The sequence below is a fragment of the Peromyscus maniculatus genome, chromosome 8, assembly GCF_049852395.1.
Source record: "Peromyscus maniculatus bairdii isolate BWxNUB_F1_BW_parent chromosome 8, HU_Pman_BW_mat_3.1, whole genome shotgun sequence".
Classification (NCBI taxonomy): Eukaryota; Metazoa; Chordata; class Mammalia; order Rodentia; family Cricetidae; genus Peromyscus; species Peromyscus maniculatus.
Genome location: NC_134859.1, coordinates 32986864 through 33012100, shown reverse-complemented (window position 1 = coordinate 33012100; position 25237 = coordinate 32986864). Strand labels below are relative to the sequence as shown.

The following is a 25237-nucleotide window of genomic DNA, read 5'->3' as shown; positions in this document are numbered from 1 at the left end:
GGAGAGCAAGGCGGGGATTCCCATGATTCACCGCTGCCCAGAGATGGCGGCGCTAGGTAGTGGGAGGAGCTGGGTGAGGTAAGTCGCCGCAATGCCGTTTTTTCTGCCACGGAACGTAATGTGCCAGCGCTGTACGGACGCATTCTGAAGCCAGGTGTATCGGGTTTTAAAAAAGGCTCCTCGGTAGGTTTGAACGTGCTGTAGAAGCAGGAAAAGTGAGGCGACCCGCTCCTTGCCACACCGCTGCGGCTCCTCTCCCCACCCCCTCTACGTGGCAGAGACGGAGCTCCGCCCTTTCCGCTTGGTGTTCGGTTCCCGGGTTGGCGACAGCGACTTCAGCCATGACTTAAGGAAGTACAGTTAGAGCTGCAATTAAAGGCGTGTGTCACCAAATCTGGCCTTTTTTGGTTTTAAGACAAGGTTTCCTGTCGTGAAGGCTGGTCTTAAGTTGGCTTTGTAGCCAAGGATCATTTTGATCCTCCTGCTTCTGTCTCCCAAATTCTGGGATTATAGGCCGAGGTCGCCCGGCGCGGCTAGAGAGGAAGTACTCGGTTCAGATTTGTGAGGATTCCTCTTGGAATCCCTTTCTGTGGTTCTGACCACTCCACAGAAAAGCTATCTAGTTTGTCTTGTGTAACCCTGAAGTGTTCCTGGACAGGGAAGCAGAGGTACACAGTTGACCTGGCAACCTGATGATCTTCCTCTCAACACTTGTTTAAATATGTAGTGTCCCCCTAACGTCAGAGATCTGTCCTCAGATTTTATAATTTTATGTTTTAAAATATGTGAGTGTGAGTGCGTCTGTGCTTGCCGCAGCGCGCAGGTGGAAGTCGGTAGCTTTCTCTCCTGCCATGTGGCCTTGGCTGCAGGTGATTTGACTTCTCGCTCAGTTCAAATGTTTTTAAAAAGGAGCACCGGTCAGGATGGTAGCAACCACTAATATCTATGTGAACTAAAAGACGTATTTTTGGTTGTGAGCCCGCCTTTAATTCCAGCACTCGGGAGGCAGAGCCAGGTGGATCTTTGTGAGTTCAAGGCCAGCCTGGTCTACAGAGCGAGATCCTGGAAAGGCGCAAAGCTACACAGAGAAACCTTGTCTCGAAAAACCAAAAAAAAAAAAAAGACACGTATTTATTTTAGTACTGTTGCTTGAACTCTCACATGCTAGGAAAGAGCCTTGTGGAGTTAATCTCTCTCTCCCCTCAAGAACCTTGTTTAGTTTTTCTATGTTTTTGAGACAGTGTCCCACTTTGTAGACATGGCTGGCCTGGAACTCAAGAGAACCACCTGCTTCCGAGTGCTGGGAATGCTGGGATCCAAGGCATATATCGCCTGTCCAACCTTTTTTTTTTTTTTTTTTTTGGTTTTTCGAGACGGGTTTCTCTGTGTAGTTTTAGTGCCTGTCCTGGATCTTGCTCTGTTGACCAGGCTGGCCTTGAAATCACAGAGATCCTCCTGTCTCTGCCTCTCAGTGCCGGCATTCAAGGCATGCACCGCCACCACCTTTATTTTTTGATACAGGATCTACATAGCTCAAATTGGATTTAAACTTAAGATCCCAGTTCCTCAGCCTTCCAAATAGCTAGGATTATAGACATAGACACCAGGCCCTAGACATAAGTTTTTGTTATCCAATGTGTAAAATACATTGAATTTAGTTTCTTATCTATGAAATGAGATTGAAATTAGAACTTACATAATATGGTAGTGTGGAGAATAAAGGAATATAGGAGACTAGGCATGGTGTAAGAGGCCTGTAATCCCAGCACTCAGAAGGCAGAGGCAGGAGGATCACTATGAGTTCAAAGCCCACCTAATCTACATAACAAGTTTCAGACCAACCAGGGCTACATAATGAAACCTCATAATAAAACCAAAAAGCAGCTGGTCAGTGGTAGCACATACCTTTAATTCCAGCACTCAGGAGGCAGAGGCAGACAGATCTCTGTGACTCGAGACAAGCCTGGTCTACAGAGTGAGTTCCAGGACAGCCAGGGCTACTCAGAAAAACCAAAAGAAGAAAAGGAAAGGAAAAACAAGAAATAAAGCCAAGAAGGAATAGACAAATAAATGCCCAGAGCATTGCTTATCAAGTAAATGCTATAGAATATAGGGAGCACTTCTAAGCACTTTAGGCTTAGAATACAGCTATGAACAGGAGAAAGAAGCCAGATGGCCATTTTGTTTTGTTTGCATTTTACATATTGTGGCAGAGTAAGGCAGTGTCGTTAAGAGTGAAGTTTGGGCCGGGCAATGGTGTCGCACGCCTTTAATCTCAGCACTCAGGAGGCAGAGGCAGACAGATCTCATTGAGTTCGAGGCCAGCCTGGTCTACAGAGTGAGATCCAGGACAGCCAAGACTACATAGAGAAACCCTGTCTTGAAAAACAAAAACAAAGGTGCAGTTTAGAGTAAAGACATGGGCATGTGTGAAAGCGATCTCTTGTGGGCATGTGGGAACAAGGTTCTTGGCTGGTATCTGAGGACTGAGCAGCGATGGTTGGCACAGGATTAGGGTAGGTCCTTCGCAAGGTGCGTTGGAAGGCATCTGGAAAGGAGGTCTATGTTAGGTGGGCATAGTGGCAAAGCTGCTGCTCCCTTTGTCCAGGTGTGCAAAGGCTAGGGCTTCTTACTTGAAACCACTTGCTCTTCTGGCCTGTCGCAGCCTCCCTGGGTTCCCTGCAGTCACTTGTGGACAACGCAGGGTGCTCTCCTGGATGTGTTCCTGTACAACCTGATGAGTGCCTTTTTAGGATCCTAAGGTTGTATATCACCTGTATCCTTGGTAAACCCAACTGACTGCCTTTCATTTTTCCAAGTCTTGAGCCATTGTTTTGTTTCTCTGGTGGTCCTGGAAGTCACCTGTTCTTACTCACCCCATAACCAGTTTGCTGCCCGTTAAGTGGGTCATGCTAGCACCTTTCTGTCTCTCTGTACTGCTCTTCCTTTCTGAATTTTTTTTTTTTTTTTTTTTTTGAGACAGGGTCTCTCTGTAGCTTTGTGCCTTTCCTGGATCTCGCTCTGTAGACCAGGCTGGCCTCGAACTCACGCTGGGATTAAAGGCGTGCATCACCACCGCCCCTGTACTGCTCTTTGTAAATAGGGAGGTGAACCACTACATCCATATACTAGCCTCCTCGTTATAAACTGACATTTATTTCCATTTGAAAAAACGTCATTCTCTTTTCCACTGGTCTTGGGGATTGAATCCAGGCTTTCTGTCTTGCTAGACAAGCATGCTGCCAGTGAGCTACACCACCAGACTCTTTTCTTCCTTCTTTTTTCTCTCTTCCTCCCTTACCTCCCTCTTTTCCTCTCTACATCTCCTCCCTAAGACAAGGTGTCACCGTGCAGCTCTCTGGCTGACCTTTATCTTCCTAGTACTAAAATTATAAGCATGTTCCACCAAGCCCTGATGTCTGTTCTTTTTTCTTTATCTCTGCCTTAGGATGTCCCAAGGAATCAGCATTTCCGAGCTAGCACTGGAAGTCTGATTTAAAATGAACCCTTCCCAGACCTTCCTGGGCTGCCTGAGATAAGACTGCTGCAGATCCTTTTTCCAGAAGCTGGAGGTTGGGGTGGGGTGTATGTGTTGGGCAGTGTTGCCCACAGAGACTCTACCTTCCACAGAGTTCCTGCCTACCATGACTTTGCTCTATCTCTGTTGCTTTCCTAGGATCATGAGACCCGGACTGAGGCTTGAGACCTGAAGCTGCCATCATCCTTCTTTGCAATTCTAGCCCCTACAGGGAGAATTTAGAAGTCATTTTGGATTTCATGTTGGCTGAGATGGTGATACCAACCATAAAACAGGGATTCGTGGACAACCAGACTCTGAAGGATTGGGGTTCCTTTGCAAGTCTTCCTTCAGTTCCTTCACAGGAACCAAAGAGGATATGTGCCGACCATTATGGTTGCTGGAGGACAACAGAGCCTAGCCAGTCACCTTGTATTATTGGAGATTTCTTGAAGTGTAGCTTGGGGCATGCGCCTGAGGGACAGAGGGGCCACCTGGCCTGCTCCTCACTCACTGGAGTTGAGCATCCCTTCATCACTTATTTTCTGAAGCTCCCTACCAGCATCAGCAAATGCTCCTGCCTAGTTGGGGCTAGGGAACCCTGCTTCTGAGGGAAGAATCCGTACATTTGACTCGAGGTCAGTGAGGGTTCCCAGCTCCTTCTATCAGAGCCACCTCTCAGCCACAGGATGTTTGAGTATTAGCCATGCTTCTCCCAAAATAAGTCTGCAAATCTTGGGAATGAATGAGTCCAGCTCCCTTCTCACCCCTGGTCATTCTTCTAGTCATGTGGAGATGGAAAGCCTACTGGACACCCCCACTCCCCCCACACTCTAATTTGGTTTTGGGAAAAGATTCAGGGTTGGCCCATACCACGTCGGCTGAACCCTTTCTGGCTGTGCTCACCGTTCCTGTCCTGAAGTTCAGCTGTGCTCACCATGTGTCTGAGCTCATGAACTGCTTCCATTCCACACAAGGGAAGCAGCCCTTGAGACATTGGAAACTCAGTCTCTGTTTTGTAGAAGCCCTCAGGACCCACCCAGTATAGGCCAGTGTATGCTAGCTCTTCAGGCTGCCTGGAGCTCGGTGATCTTGGGCTCCACCCATTCTTGCCAGCATTCATTACTCTGGAGGTGGGGGCTCTGTAGATAACCAAGGGACTGACAGGTAAGTGGTCAGAATCAACTAGCCTTCTGGCTATGCAGATTCCTGGTGACTGCTTCTGTCAGGCCCCTGTGTGGTCGCATGAATCTTCCTCTGCTTCTGCCACTCATCATTTTCCTCCACATAAGCCCTTACACATTACTTTCCTGCCTAGAAGGCCCTCCATAGCCTACACTCCCTTCTCATAGCTAAAACTAAACTTCCTTGGATCTTTCCCGAGGTTGCTGGAAAGTGCTCAGTGACCCCCAGGTTAAGGTCAGGTTCCTTTGGTGCTCTCATGGCCATGCTTGTAGTCACTTGTCCTAAGCTCAGTGAATACTTACTGGACTCTTAGGGCTTCCTTTATAAGTGTCCTGGGAAGAGCATTGATCTGTTTCTGCCCACATTTTGTATTTTCAGCACCATGTGGAGGACTTGGCCTGTAAAAGACTCTAATCTTCGTGGTCAGCTTCACAGACTTACTTTTAAATGGCAAAGGGTGTTCTAGATAGAGGGATCAGCATGGGTTCAGAGTCTTGGCTTTGAGAGTTTAAGTAGTAGACAGAAACCCTAGATAGGCAGGGATCACTAGTGAGGAATGTGTTTGTTGCTAAAGAGTCAGAATTTTGTCCTGATAATAGTTCGTTCGTTCTCTCTCTCTCTCTCTCTCTCTCTCTCTCTCTCTCTCTCTCTCTCTCTCTCCTCTCTCCTCTCTCTGTTTTTGGTTTTTCAAGACAGGATTTCTCTGTGTTCTCCAGGCTGTCCTAGATCTCTCCCTGTAGACCAGGCTGGCCTCAAACTCAGAGATTCACCTGCCTTTGCCTCCAGAGTTGTTGAGTGCACCACCACCACCGCCCAGCTTCTCAAGTCATCTCTTTAGGTTAAGAGCAGAGAAACTCAAGACTTAGTTTGTGATTCTTCATAAAATCTTAGCAATGAAACCATTGCCCTATTGCAGTTACTTTTATTATTTAGTTCCAAGATCTTGATTTTGTATCTGCTCTGTCACTTATGGACCTTGTTTTCTCAGCTGGACATAACAGCTCTAACATTTAAAAAATATTGAGGGGATCCTGCTGCCTCCACTCAGAGTTGGAGAAGTGGAGCATTATATCTGTTAATCCACAGATGCTATGGATACTGTTAGTAAGGTTCTGGCTAGACCAGGCTGGCCTTCCACTGAACACTCTGAACACCAAGGCCATGTTCTGGCTATAGGGCCTTAGTCTACACTACTAAGTCTACAGGGCTTGCATTTACACTAGTGGTTCTCAATTGGATATTTAAACAATTTTCTTTAATGTGATGGATGTTTTGCTTATATTTGTGTCTGTGTGTGCAATGCCCAAAGAGACTAGAAGAGGGTGTGGGATCCCCTGGAAATGGTGTTACAGAGGGTTGTGAGCTGCCTGCCATGTGGGTGCTGGGAATAGAACCTGGGTTTTTTTGGAAGAGCAGCTGGGGCTCTTAACTGCTGAGCAAACTCTCTAGCTCTTTGGGGATGATTTTTTAATGTCCCCACAGGTGACATTTTGCAGTGTCTGGAGACATTTGATGCTGTCATAACTGGTGGAGGAGGCAAGTGTACCTCTGTTAACTGGAATACTGAGACATAAAGTATCTAACAACACACAGAACAGCCCCTCAACCCCAAAGAATTATCTTGTTCAAAGTATTAATTCTGAGCTTGAGAAACTTTAGTCTAGTTGAAGTGTAAACCAGGTCTTCATGCCTCTGATGTCCAGGCCCAGTCATATAAGATATAAGGCTAGCAAGTGTCTGATAAGTTGAGAAAGGAAAAATACAGAGTCATCAGGCTCTATGAAGCTGCAGGGTAACGCTAGCCTTAGTGTGTTTAAATATAATGGAAGCCTTAGAGCTAAGGTGATGATGCAGGTGGAGTTGAGGATTTGTTTTTTGTTTTGTTTTTTTTCGAGACAAGGTTTCTCTGTGTAGCTTTGGTGCCTGTCCTAGATCTCACTCTGCCACCACCGCCTGGCTAGGAGTTGAGGATTTTAGATGTAGGAAATCTGTGTGAAGATGGGGTCCATGGTGCAGCCACAGTAGAGAGGAGCAAGTTTTAACAGTCTGGCAGGTGATGCAGCAGTCAACAGCTGAACCTGGAAAGGAAGACATTCAGTAAAATGAGTGCCTGGTACGTATGATTGTACTACCCCCCCCCCCAAAGTTTTAGTAATACATACTGCTATTTTTTTTTTGGTTTTTGTTTGTTTGTTTTTTCGAGACAGGGTTTCTCTGTGTAGCTTTGCGCCTTTCCTGGAGCTCACTTGGTAGCCCAGGCTGGCCTCGAACTCACAGAGATCCGCCTGGCTCTGCCTCCCGAGTGCTGGGACTAAAGGCGTGCGCCACCAACGCCCGGCACATACTGCTATTTTAAAGGTGTAAAAAATTCCAATTTTGGCCGGGCAGTGGTGGTGCACACCTTTAATCCCAGCACTCGGGAGGCAGAGCCAGGTGGCATCTGTGAGTTCGAGGCCAGCCTGGTCTACAGAGCGAGATCCAGGACAGGCACCAAAACTACACAGAGAAACCCTGTTTTGAAAAAAACCAAAAAGAAAATTTCAATTCTGTTTCCTTCAGTGCTACTGAAAAACTCAAAGTTGAACTCCATGTAGTTCAGTTGGTAGATTACTCGCCTAACATGGATAAAGCCCCAGCTTCAGTCCCTAGCACCCCATAAAACTGGGTGTGGTGGCACATGCTTATAGTATCAAAGCTTGGGAGGTAGAGGCAGGAAGATCAAACATTTAAGATCATTTTTTTGTATATATTGAGTTCAAGGCCAGCCTGAGATACATGAGTTCTGTCTAAAAACAAAACAAGCACAACAAAAACCCCAGTATTAATTGTGTCTGGGAGTACTTGTTGCTCTTCTAGACAGCCTGGGTTGTGTTCCCTGCCTCAGTATTGGGTGACTCAAAACCACATGTAACTCTAGCTTTAGGGATCAGGATGCCCTCTTTTGCCTCCGAAGACACCGGCACATGCATAGAACACACATCGCACACACACATATTAAACATGAAGCAGCACCAGAAATAGAATGGTTTTGTAGCTATTTCACTAATAGATTTTTCTCCTCATTCATGTTCTCTGATTCAGCCTCTGAGATTTTTGTCCAGTTATAGGAGAAAAATTTACCCACTTCTGGCCTCCTTGGGCACCTGCCTTATGTGCACACTACCCCACCATTAAAAATAAAAATAAAACCCTGTCTCAAAACAAGCAAAAACCAAAACAAAACATATATGGGCTAGAGAGATGGCTCAACTGGTGAGCGAACTTAATGCTTTTCCTGTGAATGGGAGGTCAGTTCCCAGCTCCCATGTCAAGCAGCTCATGACCGGCTGTAATTCCAGTTCCAGGGCCTCTGACACTCTCAGGCACGTGAAGTCATATGAACATATCCACACACAGACATGGGCACATGTAAACATAATTAAAAATAAATTTAAAAGGTAGGTAAAACATGATCAGTCTCTTTCAGGAGTACCAAGTAAAAGGCCCATGGTAACCCTTCATCCAGCTTTATCCAGTTTTTCAGTCGTTTTCTCCTTCCTTGATTTGTGTCCTTGTGAAAAGTACATTGTACTAAGATATACCAGTATAGACTTAAATATGTACAGCATAAGTAAAGTTCCTGGAAACTTTTAATGTTCCCTCCCTTATGCTTTTAAGGAACTAACATTTTCTCTTTTATTCAGTAAAATGCTGTTTAAGATACAGTATAAGACTGTCCTGATGGTGCAGGCCTGTCTTTTCAGCTGCTTGGGAAGCTGAAGTGGGAAGATTACAAGTTCAAGATCTGACTGGACTATGATGTGAGTTCAAGGACAGCCTCCACCACTAAGAGACCCTGACTGAACACACAAAAGGAGGGCTGGAACATAGTTCAATTGTAGGTCACTTGCTTAGCATATGCAAGGCCCTAGACTCAATGTCCAATGTGGGATGTTTGAAGTTAGGAATAGCAAGCAGCTTGTGTAAAATGCTGTCTAGCCAGATCCCAGTAATGACACAGAAATTTCTTATTAATTATGAAAGCTCGGCTTGTAGCTCAGGCTTGTTATAACTTAAATTGGCCCATTTATATTAATCTGTATTTGCTACATGGCTTGTGGCTGTTACCTCTCCTGTACATCCTGCTTGCTCTGCCTCTCCTGGATCTCTCCTGTGCTTCAGTTATTTCCTCCTACTTCCTCTCCCTGCCTGGAAGTACTCCCTATACTTCCTGCCTACCTATTGACCATTCAGCTCTTCATTAAACCAATTACAGCAATATATCTTCACACAGTGTGCAACTATCTCACAACAGCGGCTACCCTAGTGGAGCCTTCAACACACTCTGAAGTCCCTTTTCTCCATTTCTGGGCTTGAGCTAAACTGTTAAGTTGCAGAGAGGAAGGGGGTTCTGCACACCATTTTGTACACACCTGACTTTGTGCTGAACAGACAGCAAGCATTTCCAGCATATGTACTGAGTAAAAAACACAAGCGACACTTGGGAGGTGGAAGCAGCAGAACTGGGATGTCAAGGTGTACTCCTGACATGCTGAGATCAAGGAGCCTGAGTAATAAATAAAGCACACACCAGACACCGATCCAGGGCTGAAGAGGTGGCTCAGCGGTTAAAAGCACTTGCTGCTCTGTGGAGGCCCAAACTACTCGGGGTCAGAGAATCTCAGCTTGCTTTACTCAGCAGGGCTCCATAATGAGATGATTTGACCACGGGCATGTTTACCAGGTGTTTGGAAGGGTCTACCCTTGGCTGTACGGTATGCTTTGATCTTGTAAGGGGGAAGTCTTTTGCCTCTCCCCCTGGCATGTTATAGAAAGTCTTTTGAATAAAGCCTGGAGGCTGTTGGGTATTGATCCAGGTCCTCCCAAAGCTATCCTGTGTTTCTGTCTTTTTTCTCGTTGGCTAGGTCTCTCTTTCTAATATTTTCTTATCCCCCTCTCTCCTCCTCCTAAGAATCCTAGAAAAGGAGGGAAAGGTTGGGGCTGGACTCCCAAGGACCCACACACTGCTCTTACAGAAGATCCCAGTTCTTAGTACTATAGCTCCAAGGCTACCTGCACACACATAACAACATAATATACATCCATACAGATACAGAAACATACACATAAGGGGCGAGAGACTTATAAGAAGAGCACCGACTGTTCTTCCAGACAGGTCTTCCAGAGGACCTGGTTCAGTTCCCAGCAACCACATGGCAGGTAACAATTTTCTGTAACTCCAACATGTGACATCCTTACACAGACATACATGCAGGCAAAACACCGATGTAAAAGAAAAAATGAAAAAGCCGGGCAATGGTGGCACACACCTTTAATCCCAGCACTCAGGAGGCAGAGGCAGGTGGATCTCAAGAGTTCAAGGCCAGCCTGGTCTACAGAGCAAATTCCCGGACAGCCAAGGCTACACAAACCCAAAAAACAAAACAAAACCAAAAAACCCAAACAAACAAATATTCACCCTGAATGTGATGGTACATGTCTTTAATCTCAGTACTCAGGAGGCTGAGGTAAGCAGATTCTTTGAGTTCAAGGCCACCCTGGTCTATCTATGGAGTTCCTGGACCACTAGGGCCACACCAAAAGACCATGTCTCAAAATAAACAACAACAACAACAAAAAATTACACTTTTGTTGGGACAATATTTTTGGTCTCAAATCCTGTACCCAAGGATGATCTTGAACTCTTGATATACCTGCCTCTTTGTCCCAAGAGCTGAGGTTACAAATGTTCCTGTTCCTGTTTTATAATGTTTTTCTTCTCTTTTTCCCCCTTTCTCTTTAATATACTGATCCAGGTCTAGTTCTTAGGACTAACAGGAGACAATAGTGTTGTTGACAAATTTGTAATCTGCTGCTGTCAGTTTGCAGAAAAGAAGTCCCAAACAGCAGTAAATCATTAAAATTCTGAAGTGTCTTGTAGACCAAAATGGGACAAGGTTAGTTAACCACTTCCATAGCGTTTGAAGAAAATACTGGATTCGAGAGTTACTGGAATTGGCCGTGGAAAATTAGGGTTATGCTTGCAGCCGTTTCAAGCTGAAATTAGCTACTGTGACAATGTGCCGCTCCACAGGCCACCCATATTCCCAGGGGCTTTTCCTTTCCTAGGTGGGTGCTGGCAGAGGGTGTGCTCAGTGTTTCCTCTATAGCTGTGTAGCCCCAAAGCCAAAATGAGAGAGAGAGAGAGAGAGAGAGAGAGAGAGAGAGAGAGAGAGAGAGAGAGAGAGAGAGAGAGAGAGAGAGAGAAATGGGGTAGGTGAACACTTTGCGGAACTACAAGGAAAACACTCCCTTTCTGGCTTCATTTTTCCTCATGTTTAGAGACATAGCATGCTCAGGGAGTCTCAAGTATAACTTGAGTGGAATGTTTTCAGGTCTCTTGAACTGACTGAGAGCTGTGGTGCCTACTGGTGTGCGTCTCCATGGCAGGCATGAGCTGCCCATCTTTTGGTGCTTAAGGGACACAACAGAACCACCTCTCCAGCTGCTCTGCTCTGATTCATCATGTGCATCTAGAAGAATCTTCTCCGTGTCCCCATTGTGGAGGTTTCCAAAAGGAGGTGCTCCAGCTCCCCCTCCCCCAATCTCCTATTGTCTGGACCGTTGCCATTGCTACAGTTCATGGTTAACTTCAACTCGGGAGTGTTGAGAGTCACTGGTGTGGCCCAGGCTGCTCTTCCATCGGATATTCTAGCCAGGAATTCTGTCCCCGAGCATCTTTTGTTCTTGTTTTTCAAGTTTTTGTTTGTTATTGCTGGGCAGGGACAGCAGAGGCTCTGCTAAATGAGAGACTACAGGAGATGACTGGTGGAAGAACTGCCGTGGCTCCAGGGTGACCGTCACAGTTAGCTTCAGCTGTCAACTTGACACAAACCTAGAATCAGCTGTGTTGCAGGAATCTTCAAAGTTCTTATTAATAAAATCAAACCTGAGGCAAGTTATTGGGATCCATGCTGGTAGATCAGAGAGACAGAACAAGCCACAGCTATCTCACCTCGCTGGATCCTCAGCTGGTCTTGTCTCCTCAGACTGGAGGCCTCTGAGTCCTCATCTGGAATGGGTCTCAGCTGAATTACTGCTCAAAAGCCTGAATGCTTAACCAGCCAAAATCTTAACCAGCCAAATACTTCTAGTTTCTGGTCCTCACGCCTTATATATATTTCTGCTTTCTACCATCACTCCCTGGGATTAAAGGCTGGCTTTCTGGGATTAAAGGCGTGTGTCACCATGCTTGGCTATTTCCAATGTGGCCTTGAACTCACAGAGATCCAGAGGGATTTCTATCTCTGGAATGCTAGGATTAAAGGTGTGAGTGCCACCATTTTCTAGCCTTTGTATTTAGTGGCTGTCTGTTCTCTGACCCCAGATAAATTTATTAGAGTACACAATATTTTGGGGAATACAATACCACCACACAGCTGGGAGGAGGGACCAGCAACTGATAAATTGCCTCTCTCAGGCTGACCTATTGCCATGTCTGTGAAGCATTTTCCTAATTGCCTATTGATGTAGGAGGGCGTAGCCCACTGTGGACGGTGCCATCTGTAGCCAGGTGGGCTTGGGCGGTGTCAGAAAGCCGAGCTAGTCAAGGGAAGCAGTCTAGTAGGCATTCCGCCCCAACTCCAGGTTCCTGCTTGAGTTCCTGCCTTGGCTTCCCTTGATGATGGACTATGACCTTGAAGAACCAAAACACCCCCATTTCAAGCAAGCCCCTCACCCCAGCTTGAAACTGAGTTTCAAAATTCTCAGAGCTGCTGACATAGGTCTCAGGACAAAGTCAGGATGTTTGAAGAGCCATCTGGTAGCCACTGATTAACCGTAGAATGCCCCAATGCTGGAGATGGTCAAAAGTACAAAGTCAGGATGTTTGAAGGACTATCTGGTAACAATTGATTAACCACAGAATGCCCCAATGCCGAGGTAGTCTATAAAGTTCGACAAACAACCAGTTAAAACTAGGAAGTAAGATAACACAGAAATTCTGAAAAGCCCCTAAAACTTAAGCCAATCAGAACTATATCCATACTCGCACCCCTAAATGATGTGACCTTATGGTTTTTGCCTTTGAAAACTGAGCTTGCAGAGGGGCGGGCACCTCCTCCAGCCTCTACTGTGTTGGATAGCTTGACGAGGTCCATGCCACGTGGCTTGAACTGCTTCAATAAACCTTGCTGTTGCATTTCGGTGAGTTCGTGTCTCTGGTGGTCTCTTCAGTGGTCTCGCTCGCGCTCAGGGCATAACAACCTGTAATCAAAATTCAGTCCTTTCCTCCCCAAGTTGTTTTGGGTCAGAATGTTTTATCATCGCAAGATAAAAGCAAACCAGGATAGTATTCCACCTCTTTTCTTTTTAAAAATTTAAATGTGTGTGTGTGTGTGTGTGTGTGTGTGTGTGTGTGTGTGTAGGTCAGAGAACAACTTTTAGGAGTCAGTTCTCTCTATCCAACATGTGTGCTCTGGGGACAGAGCTCATGTTGTCAGGCTTGGTGGCAAACGACTTTACCACTGAACCATCTCACCTGCCCGTTTCCTTTTGCTCTTTTTTTGTTTTGTTTTCCGAGACAGGGTTTCTCTGTGTAGCTTTGCGCCTTTCCTAGAACTCACTCTGTAGTCCAGGCTGGCCTCGAACTCCGCCTGGCTCTGCCTCCTGAGTGCTGGGATTAAAGGCATGTGCCACCACTGACCCGTGGCTCCTTTTGCTTTTAAAACTTGTGAGATATTCCTGGCTTTTTACATTGTTTCATACTAAGAATGAACACACACACACACACACACACACACACACACACACACACACACACGTGTGTACATGCATATACATATGTATTTTAAGATTGATTTTTTTTTTAAATGAGTGTATTTGTTGCACTGGTGCTGGCAGAGGCAGCTGGAGTTACAGGTACTTGTGAGCACTGAACATTTTTTTTCTGAAGCTGAGGACCGAACCCAGGGCCTTGCCTTGCTAGGCAAGCGCTCTACCACTGAGATAAATCCCCACCCCACCCCCCTTTTTTTTAAAGTGAATATTTTTTCTTTATGTATGAGTACTTTGCCTACATGTATATCTGTGCACCCCATGTGTGCCTGGTGCTTGCAGAGACCAGAAGAGGGCATAGAATCCCTTGAAACTGGAGTTACAGATGGTTATAAGCCACATGTGGGTGCTGAGAACTGAACCTTGGTGTTCTGGAAGAACAACCAGTGCTCTTCAGCGGGTGAGTCATCTCCAGCCCACTAAGAATATCTTTGTAGTAAAATGTTTCCCCAAATAAAAATTCCTTAGTTGCTTTTACTTCCCAGCTTTGCTCCACAAGTTGAGCCCTGGGCCTTGTGCTTTTAAGTCTTCTGGGCAGCCATATCCATCAGCATTACGAACAGACTTGCAAAGAAAAAGAAAACATTTTAAAATGGAGAGGAATTAAAAGAAAAAAAAAAGCCATAAAAATGCAAAACCAAACAAAATGATGGCAGGGCCCGTAGCTCATGGCAGAATTTTTGAGTAGCGTATGCAAGGCCTTGTATTTACTCCCCAGCACCAGTAAGTAGGAAATAAGTTAGACTTTCCCCTGAGATTCCATTGGAAAGAACTCAACTAAGAAATACCTGAAGGGGCTCTGGAGAGAGATGGGTGGGGGCTGGCGAGCTGGCTCTGAGACTGAGCATGTACAGGGGTACAGGGCTTGATCCACATTGTATGGCTTACGATGTGACTTCAACTCCATGGGGGTCTGATGCCTCTGATTTCCAAGGGCACCTGCACTCACGCACATACCCCCACAGAGACACAGACATATGCATAATTAAAAATTATACTTCTGAGATAGGGTCTTGCTGTGTAGTTCTGGCCTAGAATAAACTATGCCAACCAAGCTGAAGTTGAACTGACAGATCTGTCTGCTTCTACCTCCTGAGTCATCATTCCCAGTAAATATCTTTTAAACAAAATGAGGTCAGGGATGTGCCACATTTGATAGAGTGCTTGTCTAGCAGGCATGAAGCCCTGGGTTTGATATCTAGTACCATGAGCCCGGCATGGTGGCACATGCCCTGCCATTCCAGTACTGGGGGGGGGGAGGTTTGCTGGGGGCAGAGGAGAGCATGAGGCTAAGAATAGTCATGTGGAAGAAGACAAACACATCAGAGTTCTCTGTGTCCGGCTGAAGTCAAGAGAACAGTACATAGGTTGGGTGGCCACCCTCCCCCATTCCCCCCCACCCCCACCCCCCCGTTTTTCGAGACAGGGTTTCTCAGTGTAGCTGTGGAGCCTGTCCTGGAACTCACTCTGTAGCCCAGGCTGGCCTCAAACTCACCGAGATTCGCCTGGCTCTGCTGGGATTAAAGGTGTGTGCCACCACCACCTGGCTTGGTGCACGCACTTGGGAGGCAGAGACAGGCGATGAGTTTAGGCCGGCCTGGTCTACAAAGTGGGATCCAGGACAGCCAGGACTGTTACACAGAGAAACCCTGTCTCCAAAAAAGCCAAAAAAAAAAAAAAAAAAAAAATTATTATGTATACAGTGTTCTGCCTAGATGTATGCAAGAGGGTACCAGAACACATTATAAGATAGTTGTCACCCACCATGTGGTTGCTGGGAATTGAACTCATGACCCCTGGAAGAGGTCAGAGGGTAAAGCACTCATCAGGAAATAAATGGATATTCCAAGAACGGTTCCACAGAAAAAGGCACAACAAACCCCAAACACAGCCACAAAACGCCGACTCTAGGGCTCGGTGCTGCCATCTAGTGTCCGCTCTGGTTCCCACTTTAGCTGTCTGTAAATTAAGCACAAATTCCCCCGCTCCCCCAATGCTTGTGTAATCAAAAGACAACGTGCAAGAGTCGGCTCTGTTCCTTTCACCATGTGCGAGGTCCCTGGGGATCACACTCAGGTCGTCAGGCTTGACAGCAAGCGCCATTACCCACTGAGCCCTGTTGTCAGGCCTCATTTAATTTTCAGTTTAGTATTTTCTCCTGTGATTAGGACAATTGTATTGGTTTTTCTTTCAAAATATATGGGTATGTAGATTAAATCATCCTTGGATTTCCCCTCAGGGCAGTAAAGGTATTCTGAAATCTCTGTACTAAGGACATTCATTCCTTTTTTTTTTTTTTTTTAAATCATGTTTTATTTGGTAAAACATTGTGTGGGTAGGGAAATGTGCAAGGTTAGAGAAAAGGGGGTGAAGGGTCTACAGCACAGCTGGGACCTGATTTGGGGGAGAGCACACGGTAACTTTGGTCATGGGATGTAGGGGCAAAAGGTTGGAAGACTTGGAGTAGAAAGTTCTTTGGTAACTTATCACCTGACCTTCCAGGACTGGGAACTCTTGGGACAGGCCATCTTGGGGATCACAAAGGCCAGGTCCAAAAGCAGTCTCAGAACAGGTTCTGCAGAAGATGCCCAGAGTGAATAAAGACACAAACTAAAAGTATCACCCCTCCCGATGCATAATCTAAAAATAAAAAATGCAAGCTGCAGAGCAAGCTGCAGAGCCTGGGCTCAGGTTGAGGCAATTAAACTAGAGTTGGAGGTCAGTCAGCTCCGTAATGACAGCCTGTCTCGAAACCAACCCGAGGGGCCGGTACCATACAGCTCATTGGTAGAGTGCTGGCTTACAAACGTGTGAGGCCCTGGTTCAATATCCAGTACTGCAAAACAGGAACAAACTCAACAACCCCAAGACTACCAGGCCATAGGGCCTTGAGCTGAGCCATCAAGGAGATTCATTCTGATTGGCTCTGACAAACATTCCACACAGGTGAAACCAGGACCCTGAGCTGAAAGAAGAGCTAGTGACGGGGAAAGCCCTACGACAGGAGGGTATCTGGCTTGGATTTTGCAGAGGTTGAAGAAAAAGCAAGTGTAGGATGGAAAGCTCCGGGTAGGGAATGTGGTCACGTGGGTGGAGCTGAGGGCGGTAGATTTTCAAGACCACAGGAGCTTGGGTGCCCAGCTAGAAAAGCTGGCGGCTGGTGTGGGGACTCTGGTCCACAAAAATTTTAAGCAGAGGAACACCAAGGCTTATACCCCAACCCCATCTATTCATTCCAACAGAGGTGGCATCGGGTCCCTACTATCACACTCCTGGGAGTGGAGTGGAGATAAGATTGGGCCTTTATCAGAAGGAAGTGTGCGGTTTGGAATGAGCTTCAGATTTGTGTTGATTACCCCATAGTAACAACCAGCAACCGTCCCAGGGAGGTTTTAATATCCCTCTTGTAAATATCTTTGCCTGTAGTTGCTCACTCAACAGCCCTTTGAGATAGGAATTTTATTTTGCACATGAAGGGGCGGGGAAAGACAAATAGAAATCAAGTAATCTGCCCAAAGCAAAGCCAGGTACTTTGTGAGAGGCTGGGATTTGAACCCAGCACTATGGATTTTAATCCAGGCATTATGGCTCTTGGCATCATATTCTATTTAAATCAGAGCTTCGTAAACTTTTTCTCCTTGGGACCCCTTTTTGCCCAAGAAACTTTTAGGCAACTGGGGATATGTAGATACATTTATTAGTTTTCTGTTGCTGTGACAAAATGCCATAGCCAAAATCAGCTTAAGGAAGAAAGGTTTATTTTGGGTTATGGTTCCAGGGAGTTAGAGTCCATATGTTGATGGAAGACACGGAGGAGCAGGAGCAGGAAGCTGGCTGATCACATGTTCACTTGCCGGGCCGGGGTCGGGAGAAGGGGAGGTGAGAGGGAAGGAGGAGAGCAAATGTAGGAAATGCAATCAAGCTATAAACTCTCAAAGCCAGCTCCCAGTGATGTACTTCCTCCAGGAAGGCTGCACCCCCTAAAGGTCCCATAACCTCCCCAAACAGGACCACCAACTGGGGAACAAGTGTCCAAATACACGAGACTTTGGGAGACATTTCTTTTTCTATTTTTCTGAGACAGGGTTTCTCTGTGTAACAGCCCTGGCTGTCCTGGAACTCACTCTGTAGACCAGGCTGGCCTTGAACTCATGGAGATCTGCCTGCCTCTGCCTCCCAAGAGCTGGGATTAAAGGTGTTGCCACCACCGCCGGGCTGGGGGACATTTCTTACTCAAACCACAACAATAGGTACATAAAATAGTTAAGAATAAACATTTACTGATAATTAATCATGAAGAAATCTTTTTTATGGACAGTGAGATGGCTCATCATGTAAGGTACTTGCCACCAAGTTTGATGCCCAGGACCTAAAATGGTAGAAGAGAAAAAATTGGTTCCCTCAAATTGTCTCTAATCTCAACATATGTGCTGTGGCACACACATCCTGCTCCATCAATGTCACTGATGATTGTAATGGCATATTTTCTTTCTAACTTTTTTCTGCTGTGGGGGGGGTCTCATTTTGTATCTCAGGCTTGCCTGGAACCCACAGAGATCCATCTGCCTGTGCTTCTCCAGTATGGGATTAAAGTGACACTGCCCAGCCGAGTATGTGCAGAATTTAAAAAATGATACCCAACCTTTTGTAGTCTTTTTTTGTAATTTCATATTTTTTGAGAGTTTCAAATTCACATATATTTTGATCAAGTCCATCTTCCATACCTCCCTCCAATTCCTTCTCACCCACCTCCCCCACCCCCACACTGTTCCCTCTAGATTTCATGCAATGTGTTAACTCTCTTTCAAAACCATAGATAGAGTCAGGGGGCTGGAGAGATGGCTCAGCAGTTTAGAGCACTGACTATTCTCCTGGAGGCCTGGGTTTGAATCCCAGCACCCACATACCAGTTCACAACCATCTTCCAGTTCTATGGCATCTGATGTTTTTGACCTCTGTGGGCACCTAGCATTCAAGTGGTGCAAAGATACACATGCAGGTGAAACACCCTTAAACATTGGAAAAAAAAATACTGAGTTCACTTAGTGTTGCCAGTATGTGCGTATGTATAGGATCATCCAATGGAGAATGGGTAGCTTCTGGAGGGCTGCATCCCCAAAGAAAACTGACTGCCTTTCTCCCTGCAGCCACCACCTGCCAATTGCTTTTAGCTAATGGTGGAGCTTTCTGACCTGCTCCCCTCTCCATGTTGGGATTTTGTGTGGCTTGATCTTGTGGAGAACCCACTGTGTGTTCAAATGTGCAACTGTCTCACTGGAATCAGAAACCACTGAGTTGCTGTAGTCATCCATTGCTTCTGGCTTCTACAATCTTTTTGCCTCCTCTTCTATGATAATTCCTGAGCGTTGGAGGAGGGGGTTAGATATTCATGTCCTGTTTAGTGCTAAGCCTGCAAATTGACTAGTTTTGGGTCTCTGTGTTAATAACCATCGACTGCAAAAAGCAGCTTCTCTGACGGGATGAGTGAGGCAGTAATCTATAGGCATAACGGTAAGTCTCTAGGAGTCATTTTAATACTGTGTTCATTTAGCAGAATAACAGTAGTAGCTTCTCTCTTGGGGACTCCGTAACCATGGGTTCTTCACACCGCTAATGGTGCCAGGCATGAGTTCTGTCTTGTGGAGTGGCCTTCAATTCAATCAGAAAGTGGTTACTCCCAGAACATTTGGGCCACTGTTGCACCTGTGAACACATCTAACCAGACTATTCCTTTTTATTTTTCCAATTGTAGTTCACAGGGTCCACAGCTGGGAAGACTGATGATAACTTTTCTTGGTATCTCGTTTTAGTTTCTTAGGAAAGCTATGAAGTAGTTGCTGTTATTTTATTTATTTATTTATTTATTTATTTATTTATTTATTTATTTATTTATTTATTTATGTTTTTGGAGACAGGGTCTCACTGTGCAGCCCTGACTGGCCTGAAACTTACTGTTTAGAACAGGCTGGCCAAATACTCAAAGATATCTGCCGACCTTTGCCTCCTGACTTCTGAGATTAATGTTGTATAATTAATTAAAATGAAGAAAAAGTTACACATTTTCACAGATATCATATATAAAACACTATTTTATTTTTTAAAAGATAATTTGAGTTCTTTTAATATTATTTATTTTACTATTTTATATTTATATTATTTATAACATTATACTTTATAATTATAAAATTATATTTATTTTTATTATGTATTTTACTATTTTTAATATTATTTATTTTATGTGTATGTATGTGTACATATACTATGGAGATCAGGAGAATTAGAAGAAAGCATTGAATCCTCTGGAACTGGAGTTAGAGGCAGTTGAGAGCAGCCTTATGGGTGCTGGGAACCAAAGCAGGATCCTCTGCAAGAGCAGTAAGTCTTTTTAACCCCTGAAACATCTCTCCAGCGCCATTGTTCATTATTTTTAAGCATGCACCTGCATTTGACTAGGGCTGTATGTAAAGTGAGTGCTTCTTATCAATCACAGAGGGCCAGGCAGAGTTGGGGAGATACCCAGGGGATATGATTTTGTTAACTCCAGATCCAGGGGCTCCAATGCCTCTACTCTCTGAGGGCACCAGCACTTATAAGCACACACACACACAGAATCAGAATGCAAGGCCTGGCCTGTGAGATGCTTCAGTGGATAAAGGTGCTTGCCAGAAAGACTCATGACCTGAGTCTGATCCCTGGGACCCACATGGTGGTAGGTGAGAACTCCTGAAGGTTGTCCGCTGACCTCCAATGTGCACTATTTCACACACATACCCCCATCAATCAATCAATAGAATCCAAGGCTGAGATGGATTCAAATCCTTTCTCCATAATTAATTTTGCCTTGAAAAAAAAATGGATTGATCCTAAAGGTATCCAAATTGCAGAAAAGCAATCTTCTCTTGGTTGGAAATATGAACCTGCGATCTCTTTAACTAGAAAAGAGCTTTCAAAGTTAAAGCATTTCTGTAGTCTGAAGTTAGTGTACCTAATAACTCCTGTCATTTCAAGTCACTGCCAGAACAGTAAAGGAAGCTACAATCCCTCAACCCAATCACCCATGGCAATACTAAAAGGAAAAACAGAGTCGCTAAGTGCCTTAAAACCTCCTAGTAAAACACCACAAAGCTCCCTCACTTCCACAGCCATTTCCCCCACCCCAAGGGACAAGGAAATTGGGACACAATTCTTGTCCTGGTGTTCTAGTTGATTCTTGTCCCAACTCTGCCACCTGCAGGACAAGACTAGGAAAGTTGACCATCCCTCCACAAGCTACTCAAGACTGTGAACCCTAATTAGGGCTGTTGCTATGTTTAAGGCTGGCTTCTGGTTCTAGTCAACAGGCCTACACACATGCCCATCACAGAAGATGGGTAAAGCTTTCCAAAGAGTTATATAGAACTTGCATCTGGGCCTGGCGAGATGGCTCAACCCGTAAAAGTCTTGTCATAAGCCTGACATGCAGAGCTCCAGCCTGAGGCTCAAACAGTGAAAGGAGAGAAATGCCTATCCTTTGACCCGCATGCCCACTCCATGGTTTATACCTGCACACAATCAAGAAATAAATGGAATCATTAAAATTAGGGACTGGAGCCAGGTGTGGTGGTGGATGCCTTTAATACCAGCACTAGGGAGACTGAGACAGGTGTATCTTTGGGTTCGAGGCCAGCCTGGTCTACAAAGTAAGTTCCAGGATGCTCAGGGCTACACAGAGAAACCCTGTGTTGAAAAACCAAATATGGATGTGTGTGGGCCTGTAGCAGGAATTTTAGAAGTTCTTATTAATAAAATCAAACCTGGGGCCAGTTACTGGGGTGAAATGCTGGATGGTCAGAGAGACAGAACAAGCCACTGCTACCTCACCTCACCGGATCCTCAGCTGGTCTTGTTTCCTCAGATTGGAGTCTTCTAAGTCCTCATCCAGAATGGGTCTCAGCTGAATAGCTGCTCAAAAGTCTGAATGCTTAACCAGGCCAAATGTTTCTAGTTTCTGGTCCTCATGCCTTATATACCTTTCTGCTTTCTACCACCACTCCCTGGGATTAAAGGCGAGTATCACCATGCTTAGCTGTATCCTATGTGGCCTTGAACTCACAGAGATCCAGAGGGAGTTCTACCTCTGGAAGGCTAGGATTAAAGGCGTGAGTGCCACCATTTTCTAGCCTTTATATCTAGTGGCTGCTCTGTCTCTGACTCGAGATAAGTTTATTAAGGTACACAATATTTTGGGGAACACAATACCACCACATTGGCCCACAGAAGCTCCTTAGTAAGGCCTTACTCAAGGTCAGAAAGTCTGAGCTTACTTTACCCAGCATGGCTGCCATGATAGGGTAATTTGGCCAAGGGTGTGGTTACCAGGTGTTTTGAAGGGTCTACACTTGTTGATACTTTATACCCCAACCTTCAAAGGGGGAAGTCTTTTGCTCCTCCTTTTACTGACGTATAAAATGCCCATCATGATTAAACTTGGGGCAACTGGATATTGACCCAGGGCCCTCCTGAAGCTGTCCTGTGTGTCTGTCTTTATCTATATTTCTGTCTAATACTTCCTCATTCCTCCTCCCAAGAACCCTTTGACAGGTCGGAGTTGGACTCTTACATATGTGTATATGTAATATGTGCATATATGTGTATAGACTGGAGTGATGGCCCAGCAGTTAAGAGTACCATTTGCTCTTCCAGAGGATCAGTTCAATTCCCAGCACCCATAAGATGGCTCTTGACCAACCATCTGTTCCAGTTCCAGGGGATCCAATGCCCTCTCCACACAGGGTGCACAGACATACATGCAGTCAAAACACCCAAACTCGAAACGGCAGTTATATACCCTTTCAGCAACTCAGTGTCAAATCATGAAAAGCATTTGTCTTTTAGGTTATTAAAAAAAATGAAGATGCCAGGTGGTGGTGCACGCCTTTAATCCCAACACTCGGGAGGCAGAGGCAGGCGGATCTCTGTGAGTTCGAGTCCAGCCTGGTCTACAGAGTGAGATCCAGGACAGGCGCCAAAAACTACACGGAGAAACCCTGTCTTGAAAAACCAAAAATATAAATAAATGAATGAATAAATAAATAAATAAAAAGAAGAAGAAGAGCAGAACACAGACAGACATTGCGGAGTCAGAATCAGTATCATAGAGTATGAACACTGGTCTGGCTGCAATGCTGCTGGTCACGCTTCTCGGCTTTGGCAGGCATCATCTTGAGTGCTGACTAGTTTTCTGTCAATGGGACAGAAGCCAGAGTTACCTGGGAAGAGGGGCCCTCCATTGAGAAAAATGCCTCCATAACACTGGCATGCAGACAAGCATGTGAGGCATTTTCCCTCAGTGATGGAATGTGACCTGAGTCTTTTTTTTTTTTTTTTTTTTTTTTTTTTTTTTTTTTGGTTTTTCGAGACAGGGTTTCTCTGTGTAGCTTTGCGCCTTTCCTGGAACTCACTTGGTAGCCCAGGCTGGCCTCGAACTCACAAAGATCCGCCTGCCTCTGCCTCCCGAGTGCTGGGATTAAAGGCGTGCGCCACCACCGCCCGGCGTGACCTGAGTCTTATAAGGTAAAATAAACTCTTTCCTCCCTACATTGCTTTTAGTCATGATAGACAGTACCTGAGGCACAAGAGAGGGTCTTTCCTCCAGCTTCACAAGGGAGTGGCCATGAGCCTCTCTGGTGCTAAAATCAACCTCTGCTATGGTAACAGATGCTTTTCAGGCACCAGCCTCACCCTAAGGCAAACCCAGCTACAGAGCGGAGAAAACAAGAGAATTAGAAAAAGAAAGACTGCTCTGCATAGGTCCAGAGCAGTCCTGTTCTGACTGGATCCCAATAAACGGTTGGCTAGAAACAACCATCTCTCTCTCTCTCTCTCTCTCTCTCTCTCTCTCTCTCTCTCTCTCTCTCTCTCTCTCTCTCTCTCTCTCTCTCTCTTCCTCCTCCCCCATCTTCTGTGATGGGCATGTGTGTAGGTCTGTTGACTAGAACCAGAAGCCAGCCTTAAACATAGCAACAGCCCTAATCAGGGTTCACAGTCTTGAGTAGCTTGTGGAGGGATGGTCAACTTTCCTAGTCTTGTCCTGCAGGTGGCAGAGTTGGGACAAGAATCAACTAGAACACCAGGACAAGAATTGTGTCCCAATTTCCTTGTCCCTTGGGGTGGGGGAAATGGCTGTGGAAGTGAGGGAGCTTTGTGGTGTTTTACTAGGAGGTTTTAAGGCACTTAGCGACTCTGTTTTTCCTTTTAGTATTGCCATGGGTGATTGGGTTGAGGGACTGTAGCTTCCTTTACTGTTCTGGCAGTGACTTGAAATGACAGGAGTTATTAGGTACACTAACTTCAGACTACAGAAATGCTTTAACTTTGAAAGCTCTTTTTTTTTTTTTTTTGGTTTTTTGAGACAGGGTTTCTCTGTGTAGCTTTGCGCCTTTCCTGGGACTCACTTGGTAGCCCAGGCTGGCCTCAAACTCACAGAGATCCGCCTGGCTCTGCCTCCCGAGTGCTGGGATTAAAGGCGTGCGCCACCACCGCCCGGCTTTGAAAGCTCTTTTCTAGTTAAAGAGATCGCATGTTCATATTTCCAACCAAGAGAAGATTTGGATACCTTTAGGATCAATCCTTTTTTTTTTTTCAAGGCAAAATTAATTATGGAGAAAGGATTTGAATCCATCTCAGCCTTGGATTTTATTTATTGATTGATGGTGTATGTGTGTGTGTGTGTGTGTGAAATAGTGCACATATGGAAATCAGCAGACAACCTTCAATAGTTCTCACCTACCACCATGTGGGTCCCAGGGATCAGACTCATGTCATGAGTCTTGATGGCAAGCACCTTTATCCATGGAGGCATCTCACAGGCCAGGCATATATGTGTGTGTGTGTGTGTGTGTGTGTGTGTGTGTGTGTGTGTGTGTGTGTGTGTGTTTGTGTCTGTGCTTATAAGTGCTAATGCCCTCAGAGGGTAGAGGCATTGGAGCTCCTGGAGCTGGAGTTAAAAAAAACTCATATCCTATCCTCTGGGTATCCTCCAACTCCAGCTGGGCATTCTAAAATGAACCAGTAGGTGGCACTCACTTATTTCTTATCCATATCAAATTAGTATTCAACTCTGCCTGGCCCTCTGTGATACATGTTTTCATTGATAAGAAGCACTCACTCTACATACAGCCCTAGTCAAATGTACCTCACACTTCTGTATATAAAGGAAGAATCTGGGGGCTGGAGAGATGGTTTAGCGGTTAAGGGCACTAGCTGCTCTTCTAGAGGTCTGAGTTCAATTCCTAGCAACCTCACAACTATCTAGAATGAGATCTGGTGCCCTCTTCTGGTTTGCAGGCATACATGCAGGTAAATAAATAAATCTTTAAAGGAAGAATCTGGTTCCTTGCTTGTTAATGTAGACTTCTGGGTCCCACTGCTGTTGTGACCCACTAGGTCTTGTGACCGCTAGTCCTGGAAATGTACTATTGAAACAAGCACTTCCAGGGGATCTCATGGAGCAGCACCCCACTCTGAGAACATTCTGGGGAGGATGCAGTTGTGGTGTCATGTTTTAAGAAGGATTAATAGCCACTGCTTACTGGGACCTCACATTATTTGCTGAGCTCTGTGCTAGTGTTTTATTAAGATGCAATTCTTCACACACCATGAGGCAAATGTATTGTTTTACCACTTTACACAGGAAGAAAGGGAAGCACACAGGATTCGAGTAATTGTCACAGAGTCACGCAG

General features: G+C 45.4%; 1 long non-coding RNA gene across 3 annotated transcripts; it reads left to right on the top strand.

Annotated features, from left to right (window-relative positions):
* The first annotated feature begins 1 nt into the window (after nucleotide 1).
* On the top strand, nucleotides 2-10145 carry LOC107402474 (uncharacterized). Of its 3 annotated transcripts, none has more exons than XR_013053250.1 (2): nucleotides 2-78; nucleotides 3677-10145. It is a non-coding gene; the product is annotated as an uncharacterized LOC107402474 (long non-coding RNA). The 3 variants fall into 3 exon arrangements; XR_013053251.1 differs by having other exon boundaries at nucleotides 56-183; XR_013053249.1 differs by lacking the exon at nucleotides 2-78 and adding an exon at nucleotides 128-3572.
* The last annotated feature ends 15092 nt before the right edge of the window (nucleotides 10146-25237 follow it).